The 13675-nt window shown below is 35.4% G+C and overlaps 1 non-coding gene and 1 pseudogene across 1 annotated transcript; both read left to right on the top strand.

Moving 5' to 3' along the window:
- The first annotated feature begins 6076 nt into the window (after positions 1-6076).
- LOC142462030 (small nucleolar RNA SNORA7) lies at positions 6077-6215 on the top strand. The gene has a single exon (XR_012787179.1). It is a non-coding gene; the product is annotated as a small nucleolar RNA SNORA7 (small nucleolar RNA).
- A 4136-nt stretch (positions 6216-10351) lies between these two features.
- LOC142461836 (U1 spliceosomal RNA) lies at positions 10352-10497 on the top strand (annotated as a pseudogene).
- The last annotated feature ends 3178 nt before the right edge of the window (positions 10498-13675 follow it).

The following is a 13675-nucleotide window of genomic DNA, read 5'->3' on the forward strand; positions in this document are numbered from 1 at the left end:
TAGTAAATTTGTATATTTTCCATCTTCTCTTGACACTTCCTGAACCATTCAATATCTTGTATATAGAACTTTTCTAAATTGCAATTCTAGGCCTGAATTTTTTTCTTGAGTTCTTTCAGTTTCATATATGCCCAGTATGTTCTTCCCCTTTGGTTTTCTAATTCTAGATCTTTTTACATTTTGTTATAATATTTGGCTGTGTATTCTAGTCCTACCTTTGAAATTTTCTATTCAGCTCCTTGAATTCAAGTTTTCTTCCATTGTTTTTGCTATCTTATGATTAAGCACATTTCCGTTTCTTCTGAGGTCCACTTTGATCTTTTCTCTCTTTCCTATCTTTTTAAGGACCTTTGCTTTTTTCATGAATGGTGATCTTGATCTCCTCCCACATCTCATCAGGTCTTCTGTCATTAGTGTTCAATGAGTCAAATCTGTTATTGAGATGTTCTCCAAATTTAAGTGGGACTCAGGCTATATTTTGGCTTGTGCAGATTTATTTTAATTTTCTTCAGCTTGATCCTGAACTTACTTTATATATAATAATTGATGGTCTGTTCTACAGTAGGCTCCTGATCTGGTTTTAGCTGCTGCTATTTAGCTTCTCCATCATGTCTTCCCACCGATGTAGTCAATTTTATTTCTGTGTATATCAACTGTAAAAGTTGAAAAAGAGGTATTTGCTATGAGCAAGTTGTTGCTTCTTCAAATTCTATCATGTGGCATCCAGCTTCATTTCTATTGCCAAATCCATATTTTCCAAATATTACTCCTTCCTCCTTGTTTCCAACTTTTGCATTCTAATCACCATAGCTAATAATGGATCTTGATTACATGTTTGATCAATTTTGAACTGAACTCATTGGTACAATTCTTCAATTTCTCGTTTTTGTGTTTGATGTGTAGCATTGAATGATAGTTGTATTGACTGGATTTCCTTGAAGACAGATATAATCCAATTACAGATAGCATTCTACTTTGTAATGGATTTAGCAAGGTCCTTTCTGACAATGCATGCTACCCTCTTCCTCTGGATTGAGTTATTCCTGCCATAGTAAATTATGTGATTTTCTGAGTTTCAATGGAGAATACCACTTCATTTCAATTCACTAATGCCTAGGATATCTGGCATCATGCATTTCATTTCTTTTTTCACCATTTCCACTTTGTCTAAATTCATACCTCTAACATCTCATGTTCTAGTCACTAGAAAAATGCTGCAACTGTTTATCTTTATCTTGAGTTTTGCTCGCCAGCAAATGAAGACCGCAAGGATCTGCTCCCACAGGATCAACCGGACTCATGTTCTCATGGTTGACTCCCTCCAAGAAATCAGCTCCTTTTCAGTCACAGTTTGAATGTCCTTTGACCCAAGATTCCTATCTGCACATAGTCTCTCCAAGAATGTTAGCCTTCCTTTGTGTAGGCGTTCAGAATTTGAAACTATTTCGTAACTGTGCACAGGTTTTTCCGTGGCTCTTTCCTCTGATGTAGGAGCCAAGTCCTTCTTCGTTGTCGGTTCGTAGCCTGGAACCTCCTCTAAAACCTGTTCCCTTTGAGTGACCCTCCTGTCCTTTCAAATACCAGTGACATTGCTTCCAGTGTCACAGAAACTCACAAGCCACCGCTGTATGACAAACTGACAGACAAGTGGTAGATCAAGAACTCGAATGTGCAAATTATTAAACACCTGGCTGTTAACTCAAAGGGTGACAGTTCAAACAGTCCACAGTGGACTCTGAAGCAATGCCTGGGATTCTACTCTGCAACCCTTGGGCTTTGCGATGAGTTGCAATGAACTCCATGGCACTTACAAAGAACACCAACCCTCTCTCTATTCCTCACAACTCGTGCTTCAGATTAGATGAATTTTGTTTTGTAAACCTTTCCCAACATTTCTCTTGCCCAGATAACTTGAAATTAATATATAGTGATATCTAGAACATTTCCTTGATTTCTGAGAGTTCCATATTATCCACTTATAACTATACTTTAATTCTTCCTCTTGTTTATTAACTCTGCATCACCTTTCAAAAATCTGTGGAAACATCACCTCTTCTGGAAGTTTTCCTTGAACTCCTAATAACTCTAAATTAGAATAATTTTGTATGTTCTCACCTAGCCCCACGACCTCTCATTGCAACACTTCACTCAATAGAGGGAAATAATATGTTCACTCTGTTATAATATGTTCCTTCCTCAGAAAGATTATAAACTCTTTTTTAAAAAGAGGTGATGTCTGATTAATCACTGTATCCCCAGTGCCTTATGGAGTTTTGTCACATAGACAGTGCTAAGTGCTAACAAATGAATAGTTACTCTCAGGACATATATGAATGCTCTACAGGCAAATCAGAAACTGTCTGCTTAACTCAATTTATTACCCAAATCTTATAATTTCTTTATAAGTATCTGAATACTACTCCCTTGTTCTCTTACAAAAGCACTTGAAACTGATAAAAATAAATTAATTCCTAAGAATCAAAATAAATAAAAGATAACATAATATAAAGTATAAAACTGTTTTTATTAATACTGTTTCCTTGTAGTTTGAGATCTCCCAAATTTATTAAGCTATAAATATCGCAGGGTGATTTTAGGTATTCGATAATGATCATTTCCGTACTAAATGCATAAAGAGTTTAGCACCCATTTGTTGAATACCTAATATATTTAAATTAAATTGGCAACTCGTTATAGTGACTAAAATGTAGAATTACTTTGTCATAAATTATAGGTAATCTGTATTTTCATATTAACTCTATTACCAGTAATAGGGTTTTAATGTGGTACTTACACTTTGTTAAAAGAGAAATTGTGTTGCCACTAGAAATATGTAAGACGTGGATAGAGGAAAAATGGATAAATCGTGTGTGAGGGGGTAAGTTGGTAAAACTAATGAAGGAACTGAGGAAGAACTAAAATTTGTAGAAAGAAAAGAAATAGCTTAGAAAATAGTAACAAAGAAAAGGAGAAAGCTAAGAGGCATGGGAAAAACAACATGATGAGATCAGAAAATAGTAGGAAAGGAAAAATACTAAGAAAATACATAATTCAGAGAAAGAAAAGAGCAGTCTTATCAAATGTATGTAGATCATCACTAGATTGAGAAAACAAAATGATACACGTAGTTATGATATTGTCAACATGCAGTTAGAATTGTAAGTTTCACACAATAAACACACTCAACTGGATATGGCATTATACAAAGACAGAATATAGGATATAGTATCATATTTTTGAACAATTTCATAACGCTTATCTAAACTTATTCTAGAGGTTAATGCAACATCAAACCTGGATGACTCTAAAGCTCATAGTTACATCAGTGGTGCAATGGGAAAACGTCTTTCCTAGTTTTAAGGATGCGCAGAAGCAGAACGATAAATCTGAAGTTGCCACAGCTGCATTAGCCGTCTTGAATGAGATGCACCTTCCTTAAGTTCTACAGTGCATATATCCACCAGTAGATAGCCAAGGAAAGAGATGAGCATGTAGAAAATACTCCTTAATTCAGACATTCAAGAAAAGGCGTGTGCAGTGGTCTATTTTATATTTTTCTCTTTCTTGTGTAAGAACATAGTATTTTATTCCCAAGTACACTGTCCTTAAGTCCACTTTATATGTCTGCTGTAATACCTCTGGAATTTATTACTTGATATTCTGCTAGACAATAAAGACAAGCTTTCATAGCGGATTTTAGTATTTGAACATTTTGCGCGGTAACGTTGAAAATGTACAAAAGGAGATAGCATGACTCATTTTCTATCTTTCTCATATGGTTAACTTTAATTCCATAGTAAAGCAAAGTAGAACATTGAAAATTTAAGGATCTCAGAGCAGACAGAATAAATCACTTTATAGAGCAAAAACACCTATGGGAACAAGAGAAGCATTGATTAAGAGGCCCAGCATATCACAGATTCTGGGACATTATGATTAAATTGGATTTCTGTAAATAATGGACATTGTTTCAATATTTTAGCATAAATTCAATATATCAGCCTCTTTTATATTTTCAAATGTTCAATGTTAAATATATCAAGTAGTTTCTCCAAATCCGAAAAAAATATGAATGAAAATATCACAATGTTAAGCTATTGTTTCTCAATATATTCTCCACCAAGTATATCCATTTCTGAGGAGTGTTTCCATTTGTATCTTGAAGAATTCTGAACTCCTCACATTTCACCATATGAAAACAGCATTTTTGGCTTGAGGGACTCAACTAGTATTTCTTTCCATTGTACCTTGGGGTTTTTTGGGGGAAGATAAAGGATGAAGCTATAAGATCTGGGCTGTAAATTAAATAAGATTTCGTAAGGAAATTCCCATAGGACAACTTTGTTATTCTCAAAAAATGAACTTTTGCAAAAATTTGAGGATAAAACAAAAATCCTCAGCACAATTCTGGACTTTGACCTAATGCAGTTTTGAATTAAAATCAAAACAAAAACTTTATAATGAACTTCAGTGATCATCATTTGGGCTATGAGAATGTTTCACCTGGTGAAACTACACACCTAAAAACTGTGGTGTTTTGGTTATTGACTACTTCATAAAAATGTGTGATTCTTATAAGAATTCAAAGAAGCTGAGCCAAAATGGGTTTAGATGAGGTTTATTCATTTGGAATCTCTAACAGTGCTCACTGGAGCCTGACCAGCTAAAGTACCAACTTATTGTGGAAGTCTTCCCAAACTTCCTTAAAATGCTGTATCCATCTACAGTCTGCTATGTTAAGCAGAATTCCCATCAACTTGTTGCATAACTTCAAAGATTGGGGTAGTTGTTCAATTAAGTTTAATTAAAATATTGATATTATTGCTGATCTTAATTTTTTCCCCATGGCACAAAATGTATCCATTTCTTTGTTTGTATCAAGCCCCACAATGGTGCTGAGGTAAGTGTATTACTAAGAGTACTTGTCTGCACCCATCCACAGATGACAGAGACATCCTGAAAGATGTTTTGTTTTGAATAAATCCATACACACCTGAACTGGAATCATAGTGGCAATATTTTTACTTACAGGTATATTCTAATTTGGGTTAATGCATATGTAAGACAAGATGAATTTTAGTCAAATGAAGACACTACTTTAATATATATCCTACCATTCCAAGAAGGATACCTCAGAAGATATCAGCTTTTAATAAGATAATGTATTTATTTATAAGAAAATCAATACCAGCACTGGGATCAAAGCTCTCCCTTCAGAAGAGAAGACATAGTTGAGGTAAGTGTTCTTTACTTGGGATGGAAAGATTTGGAGGGAGGGATTTTGCATATACATTTGGCCACAGTACTGAGATCTTTCACCCATAATTCTTTAATTCACTAGTAGATTAAGCAAAAGCAAAATTTGAAGCAGAAAACCTATATATGGCAAGAAATGTTCTCTCCTCTCCCAGTTCTTAAAAATAGCATCCCTTTTTGCCTTCTAATGATTTCACTAAGGGAGTACGATATATATGTTTTAATTATCTTGTCTTTTTGAGGAAGAATGAACATTAGTACATCAGCAGACAATTCATTCCTGAGACTTTGGTGACCATAAATATTAAGTTCAGGATTAATTCTCTGACCACTCACCTATTTGTCATAGCTCCCTTAATTAAGATCCTTAATTGAGGAAATAAATATATCATGATATTGAACAGGTATGCTTTCCAAAGTTCTTCCTCCAACTTAACCAACCATTAACTCTTAAAACACCATGTCATTAAAAGCTTTCTGCTGCAAGCCAATTTTAGAAATGTAATATTCCATCATACTTGTAGCTGCTTGAGAACCATTTTATAGTCATGATATGCATAGCACCTCAAACTTTTTGTAACTCTCCCTCACACTTTCTTAACCATAACCTCTATCATTATTAATATTGCCATTAGTTACAAACACGTTCAACTATCTCATTCTATGAGAAAATCTAAGACTATTAGAAACACTTTTTGCTATTTTTTAACTAGTCACATTTATGCATTCATGTTTTATTCACAAGCCGTACATAGTGCCTTTTATATACTTAATTCACAATAAATAAATATTTATTTAATGTGCTTAAATGTAATTCAATAACCTGCCAGGATTGCATCTGGAGAATAGCTTGTATTCTGCCAGCTTCGGAGATGGGAGGGAAAACAAACCTGTCAGAGACCCATTCCATTCCCAGTTTGCTCAGGTGCTGGTGATTGGAAGATAACTCTGTGACTGTGTAAAAAAAAAAAAAAAGTAATGCAATAAAGGGGAATTTTACCACTTAAATTAAGTTCAAATTAATCTAAAGAAAATTATCAAATGACATTCTAAAGACAAATTTTCATAGAACTCTATTTTTTATGAACAAACTTTATTTATGAATTCTGAAAAATTCCGTTTCCAAGAACAATATAAGCTTTTAATAGAAAATGTGAAGAATTTAAAAGTAAAACTCTAAAGATAAGATTGTAGGGTCCCTCTCTGAAATATCTCTGAAGCCAGAATAATAAGAACAGGAAATATAACTTAACAATTAATGCACACACTTACACATACCTTGGGCTGCGATAATGTTCTACCTTGTGAAATGAAACAACTGGAAATTACAATTTGTTGTCATTAGCTACCTCATAAGTGATGGATGCTATTTAATAGGATTCCAAGAAGCCTAGCCAAGATGGGTTTAGCTCAACAATGGATTTATTGGAGGAAAATATATATAATAAAAATGGAGAGGGAGTGAAAGGGACTAGAGAACTATCAAACAATAACTCAGAGCTGGTATACATAAACGTAAGCAAGAGAAAGAATGGTTATTGAATGAAAGTCTCAGACTGGAGTGAGATCCAAAATAATAAAGATCAAAAGATAATTTTGAGAGCCGCATTCATTAGATGAGCCTGTACTTAGGAAAGAGCTAGCTTTGGTATGCTTGTTAAATTCAGCCACTGGCTGGGAGCAGGAGGGAAACTAGAAACAAGAGCGGTAGGTTTCAGAAAGCAGTAGCTGGAATTTTGGATCAGTTTGGTCCTTACAGTGAGAAAATCTGAGAGTAACATTTATTTGGCTGCCACAATAGAAAATCAGATAATGAATTAACTATGGACTTTTTGTTTTTATGGTTTTACATAGTATATGGACTAATCATACAGAATAACAATAATAGTGATGGAGAAAAATAATCGTCATTGTAAGAGTTTTAGGATCTGAGAGGGTCAAGCCCTCCTGGGATGGTAGTTGGATCTAAGCTCTAACATATAACTTCTTCAAAATAAATCCTATCCCCAAACCTACACCTATGACCAAATTATTCAGATTTACCTTTCCCAATTTTCATACCTTTACAATAAGAGTAACTACTGTATCTCTCTTACTGAAATCATTAGTTTACTTTTACCTTGGGAGGCACTTTAAAACCATATCATTCAATACCATATTCCTATGGCTTAACCTCATTTACCAATGAGCTTCCAAGTGATGTATTTTAATTTATGTGTTCATGTAAATTAGAGAATGGATTAAAAATAAAACAGTATGTCTCCATGAAACAGAGCATATCATACAGATATAATTATCAATACATTTCCTACAAAATGTATATGATCATTGATATATTATCGTTAGCTTATTCTCATCTTTAATGGGAATATGTTCATAGTCAATTAACTTTATAACTGGAAAACGTAATAATTGATAATTACAAACAATTGTGGAGCAGTGGAATATATTAAACTATTTAGAAGGAAGGTGATGTGGTAACATCTAGGTAAACAAAGATTGAAGTTGTCAAGGATTTTGTTTGCTTGGATGCACAGTCAATGCTCATGGGGACAGTAATAAAGAGATCATATGATGCATTCCATCGGTCCTTCTGCTGCACCGGACCTCTTTAACATGTTGAAGAGAAAGGCTGTTACTTTGGAGACTAAGGGGAGACTGACTCAAATCATGCACCCTATGAATCTGAAAACAGGACATTTCACGAGGGAGATCAAAGAAGGATAAATCCATATGAATCGAGCTGTTGCAGAGAATCGTGAAAGTCCCATGGACTCTCAAAAGAACCAACAAATCTCTCCTGGATGAAGTACAGCCAGAATACTCCTCAGAGGCAGAAGTCGATGAGACGTTTACCCTTGCACTTTGGACATGTTGCCAGGAGTGACCCTTCCCGGGAGAATAACATCATGCTTGATAGATAGCAATGCAGCAAAAATGAGGAAAATCAGAGACAAGATGGATTTGCACGGTGATTACGCTGATGGGCTCAAACATAGTATCAATTGTGAGGACAGCCCAGGACCAGGCAGTTTCCTTCAGCCATAGGTAGGGTCATTGTGGGTCAGAGCGAGCTCAATGACAGCTAACAACAACAGCTTATTTATAAAATATATAGTGAACCTAGAATTTCAAATATATGAAACACAAATATAGCAGTAATAATATGAATTTCACGTATTAATTTTTTAAATGTGATCATAGATAGTACATATGTTTATTGTGTAATTGTTATTAGAAAAAGTTCATTGTGCATATCATTAAGTGTTTCTTAAAGAGTAGGCCCTCTTTCACTGCATAGAACTGTCTTTGCGTTACTAGACATTTACCATAATTGTCCCCCCACTTTTTTAAGGAAGAAAGACATTGTCCTGAATTGAGAAAAGTTCAAAGTACTATTTATCATAGGGAGGAGATAGCATTCATGTTCCCAAGAGTTACAAATATAGATTTCTCTTTAAGAAAATGAAGACAGAATTAGTTATAGTGTGTATTTGTTTGAAATCAGAAAGAAAATCACAAGAGTTGTGAGTTCCAAAAACTAACAAACATCACAAAAATTAAAACTGTAGGATGATAGTTCGATAGATAATGATTTCAAACTATTATAATACTTTACCAAAAATCAGATTTGCTTTCATACATTTTATTTTTTACCTTCCATTATATGTATCATTTCACCATATTACTCAGTATGTATGATGGACAAATATGAGATGCTTGACTATATGAATTATAAAAAACAGGCATCAGGATTGTAGGGATGCTCACGAACAACCTGCTATATAGATATGGATGTGGTAGTTACATAATCTCGTGTCAACTGGAGGTTGTTAAGACTGAAGGGGTGGAGTTTAGCCTTTCAAACAGGTTGCAGCTCAATTGGAGGGCAACCCAGATAAACGGATCTCTGGAGGCTGGCCTCACTCTCCGCCTTCAACTTCCTGTTGACAAGTCACACCACGTGAGGACTTTCTGAGACCCATCATAGCCCCTCGCTCTGTTTTCACCGTCCTCCTGTCTTGACACATTGAGCGACACTGAGAACAGTGTGAGCCTAGAAGATACTTCCACCACCACTGGACCCACAAGACTTTGCATCCACTGGCCGGTAATTTTCCAGCATTTTGCATCAATGCATGTGGTGCATGTGTCTGCAAACATATTTATGGACTAATATAAGACCTATGGGCTAATATGAGACTTATGGACTTGATATAGGCTGGGCTGGGATGTTTTCTTAATATACAATTATTTTTTGATATATAAAGCTTTTATACATATATGAGTGTCTCTGGATTTTTTTTTCTAGTCAACCTGGAATAACACAATGAAGTAGTGGGTTAAGCATTGGCTATTAACCACAAGGTCAGCAGTTCAAAACCACAAGCTCCTCAGAGGAGAAAGAGTTAGTTTTGGAAAACCACAGGGGCAGTTCTCCTAGTCCTATAGTGTCACCATGAATTGTCATTGACTCAATACCTCTGAGTTTGGTTTGGATTTTTCCTATTCATATATAGTTACATAACCTTTCTTACTGAAATCAAGGAGCTCTTCAGACAAGGAATCATGAGGATTTAAGACAACAGCTTTCAGTATGTATTGCAACTCAATGTAAAGAAAACTAAAATCTTCACAATTGGACCAATATACAGTATTATGAATAATGAAGGAAAGATTGAAGTCTCCAAGCTTTTATTTTGCTTGTTCCACAATTAATGCTGTTTGATGCCGCATGCAAGAAGGCAAACTAAATTAGGCAAATAAATTGTACAATATTTTAATGTGTTAAAGAGTAAAGATGTGACTTTTAGGCCTAAGGTGAACCTGATCTAAGCCATAGTGTACATCCAATTACCTCATATACATATGAAGCAGGACAACAGATAAGGAAAACCACAAAAGATGTGATGAATTTGAATTGTTGTGTTGACAACAACTATGGGAAATATATACTATATACTTCCACAGGAAAAACAAAATTCACAGTGGAGGCACTCCACCCAGATCTTCCTTAGAAATGCAGAGAGGAAAAGCACATCATACTTGGTAAAGTGTCAGTGAAAAATGAAGACCTTTCATGAGACTGATTGACATACTTACCTGGCAGGGAGATGCCATGATCACAGGGCGAGGCTTAGCCTTTGCACTCCGTATGTGCTGACCTCTGCGATGTCCCCAAATGTGGGAGACTCGACTGCGTCATTTGTGGTGGAGGAGCACTGCGTTCACGCTCTCCTTGGGGTGGGAGGAGGGGGAGAGGGAGACTGATTGATATAGTCCCTTCAATAACGGCTCAAACATTTTAAAAATTGGGAACAGGATTCCGAGTTGGGCGGTTCCGATGGCAGTGGCCGCATCACAGGGTTTGTGGAGGTCTTAGCATGGCTCATCAGCAGGAAGGGGAAGGTAGTGAGGTATATGTGTGTGGGAGGGTGGGCTGGGGGCAGCCTCCAGAGAGTCGATTACATCAGCTATAATTCCAAAGAGGGTTATTAAGCTGCAACCTGTTTGACAGGCTAAATTCCCAACCTTATCATCTTACATTGCAAAAAAAACTATCACGGGATAATGTCACTTACTCAAATAACCTACTCATCATTCAATTATTTCTACCAAGGTAATTGAAGAAATACTGTACAATTTTTCAGCCTGTATGTTTTCATTTAAAAGAACATTTCCAGAATCTAGACTAGTGCTTCTCAACCTTCCTAATGTCACAACCCTTGAATACAGTCCCTCATGTTGTGGTGACCCACCAACCATACCATTATTTTCTTTGCTACTTCATAACTGTAATTTTGCCACTCTTATTACTTGGGTGACCCCTGTGAAAGGGTCGTTCAACCCCCAAGAGGTCACGACCCACAGGAAATCGCTGATCTAGACTATGGTACGCAGTATATTTTGTTTTAAAATATGCATCTGCTCATCCTTTAGTGTAGAATTAAATTGAAGAGACTACTCACATTAAAAATAAAGCTCCTTTGAAAACTGGACTAGTCCTTTTTTGTTTTTACTTTTGAAAATCAGAAAAATATTGGAATTATCTCACTGCATCAAAGGCTGTAAGGGGAAAATATTTGAAATGTAGCAAATGTCATATTTTTAAAAATATAATTAAAAAACACATTCAAACAACACCTTGCTACATGTGTGAAAAACAGTTAAGTTAATCTGGAAGTGGTTTCTTTATTAGCCTTTGGAATCCTATGGATTAATCAAAGTTATAAAGCTATATTCAGTATCATTCGTGTTATATGTGTATCTGAAAATATACTTTTTGTCATCAAGAAATAAATTGCAAAAATTCAGTATCCTTACAATTTTAAAATAAACATTCTAATACATACTTAAATGGGCAATTTGACTTATAAACATATTAAAGGAAACACTACAATAGTGATAAATGTACTTATTATACTTTTGCTCTAATTGTTTGATAATGAGAAAAATATAACATTAGAGTTCATCTGTAAGATCACAACATAAGTAACAAGATTCACATATAGCTCGGCTACCTGAAAGAAATAGGTTTTCCCTGCTATATAAACGTTTCACAAAAGAATAATGATTCTGTTGTATGTCCATCCCCCGGGGATGGGGCCATACATCAATTTTTGTGATTGGCTCACCCTTAATCCATCCCTACCCTTACCCTGATGGTATGGCTGCTCCCCATATTGGTTCTGAGGGGTTCATCTGTTCTGGATTCCCTGTGTTTTGAGCTCTTATCTTCACCAGTGTACATGTTCTAGTCTAGTCAGATTAGTAAAATAGAATTGTGATCATGGTAGTGATGGGGGAGAAGCGTTAAAGAACTAGAGGAAGGTTATGTATTTCAGCAGTGTTGTATCGAACCCTGACTGATTCTTCTCTTCCTGGTGGCCATTCTGACAGGGGGTGTTCAATTGACTACTGATGGGCTTTGGGTCTCCATTCTGCTCTCCACCTCATTCTTATCGATAAGCTTTTTGTTTGTTTTGTTTGGGTCTTTGATGCCAGATACCTGATCCCATCAACACCTCATGATCACACAGGCTGGTTTATTTCTTCCATGTGGGCTTTGTTGATTCTCAGCTAGATGGCTGCTTATTTATCTTCAAAACTTTAAGACCAGCAGAAAAGTGGATGAAATGTAAAAACAGTCCATGTAAAACATTAAAAAAAAAAGATAAATTATCAAGGGGGCATGGGAAGGGAGGGAAGGTAGGGGATGGAGGGGAAAATGAGTAATTGAGACCAGGGTCTCAAGTACAAAGAAAATATTTTGAACAAAATGATGAAACATATGTAAAGATGTCTTTGACAAAATGGATATGTGTATGGATTGTGATAATAGTTGTAAGAGCCCCAGATTTAAAACCAAACCAAACAAGCCAATTCCGGGTTATTTAGATCTTGCTGTAATAATTACGTTTTTAAAAACAAAAACAAACAAACAAAAAGAATAATGATTCTATACAAAAATACTTTTGCATATAATAATATTTGCAAATACAACTTTATATTGGGATCATTGACTGACATTAGAAACGAGAAAAAATAGAGGTTTAGGACAGTGTTCCTCAAATGTGGTGTCTGGTCATGTCAATCCTGTGTAATGTAGAAAGAAAATATTGTTTAAGTACCATTAATATTTATTTGTTAATATTTTATTCTAGTCTATGTTTCTGAGTAGGTTTTATAATGTTTAAAGTATATTAGTATGTTGTTGATTTGGATACAATTGATCTTTAAATGTATCAAGTACTAGCATGATTATTTTAAAATGATTGTAATAGTGAGTTAAAAATCTCAAACTCATTGCCATAATTGATTTTTTCTCACAGAGTAAAATGAAAATATTTGGGTACAATTCACCTACACATGTGTAAGAGATTAACTTTTGTCCTCAGATATAAGTGTTATAAGCACTAACTCCCATATTTGTTAGATAGAGTTTTGGAAGTACAATGGCCAAGGGCTTGGCTGCTGTCTCAAAGGTCGGCAGTTCAAACCCATCAACTACTCCATGCTTAAGGAATGTAGCTGTCTACTTTAGCAAAAAGTTACAGTTTTGAAAACCCTCTCATGGAGTTGTATTTGTACTCTATCTTATAGTGTCACATTTAGTTGAAATCTGCTCCATGGGAATAGGGTTGCTTTGCTATGTTAATGAGGCCACACCAGTCTAATTCCATCACTTTTGAAACATGAAAAGAGCAGATTCACACAGCAGTAGGAAGCATGGACTAAAAGTAGATCAAGGCTACATGGAGCTCTCCATGTAATTCTGAGAAGGACGCTAGTGAAACGGAGACAGAGTTCCCTCCAAACTAGTGAAAGACTTCTATGACAGGCAGCATCCTAAGCTGGCTTACTACATACACTCTGAGAAAATGAAGTTCTGATTGTTAAAGCAACCTCCCTGTGCTTT

Source organism: Tenrec ecaudatus, chromosome 11, assembly GCF_050624435.1.
Source record: "Tenrec ecaudatus isolate mTenEca1 chromosome 11, mTenEca1.hap1, whole genome shotgun sequence".
NCBI classification, from domain to species: domain Eukaryota; kingdom Metazoa; phylum Chordata; class Mammalia; order Afrosoricida; family Tenrecidae; genus Tenrec; species Tenrec ecaudatus.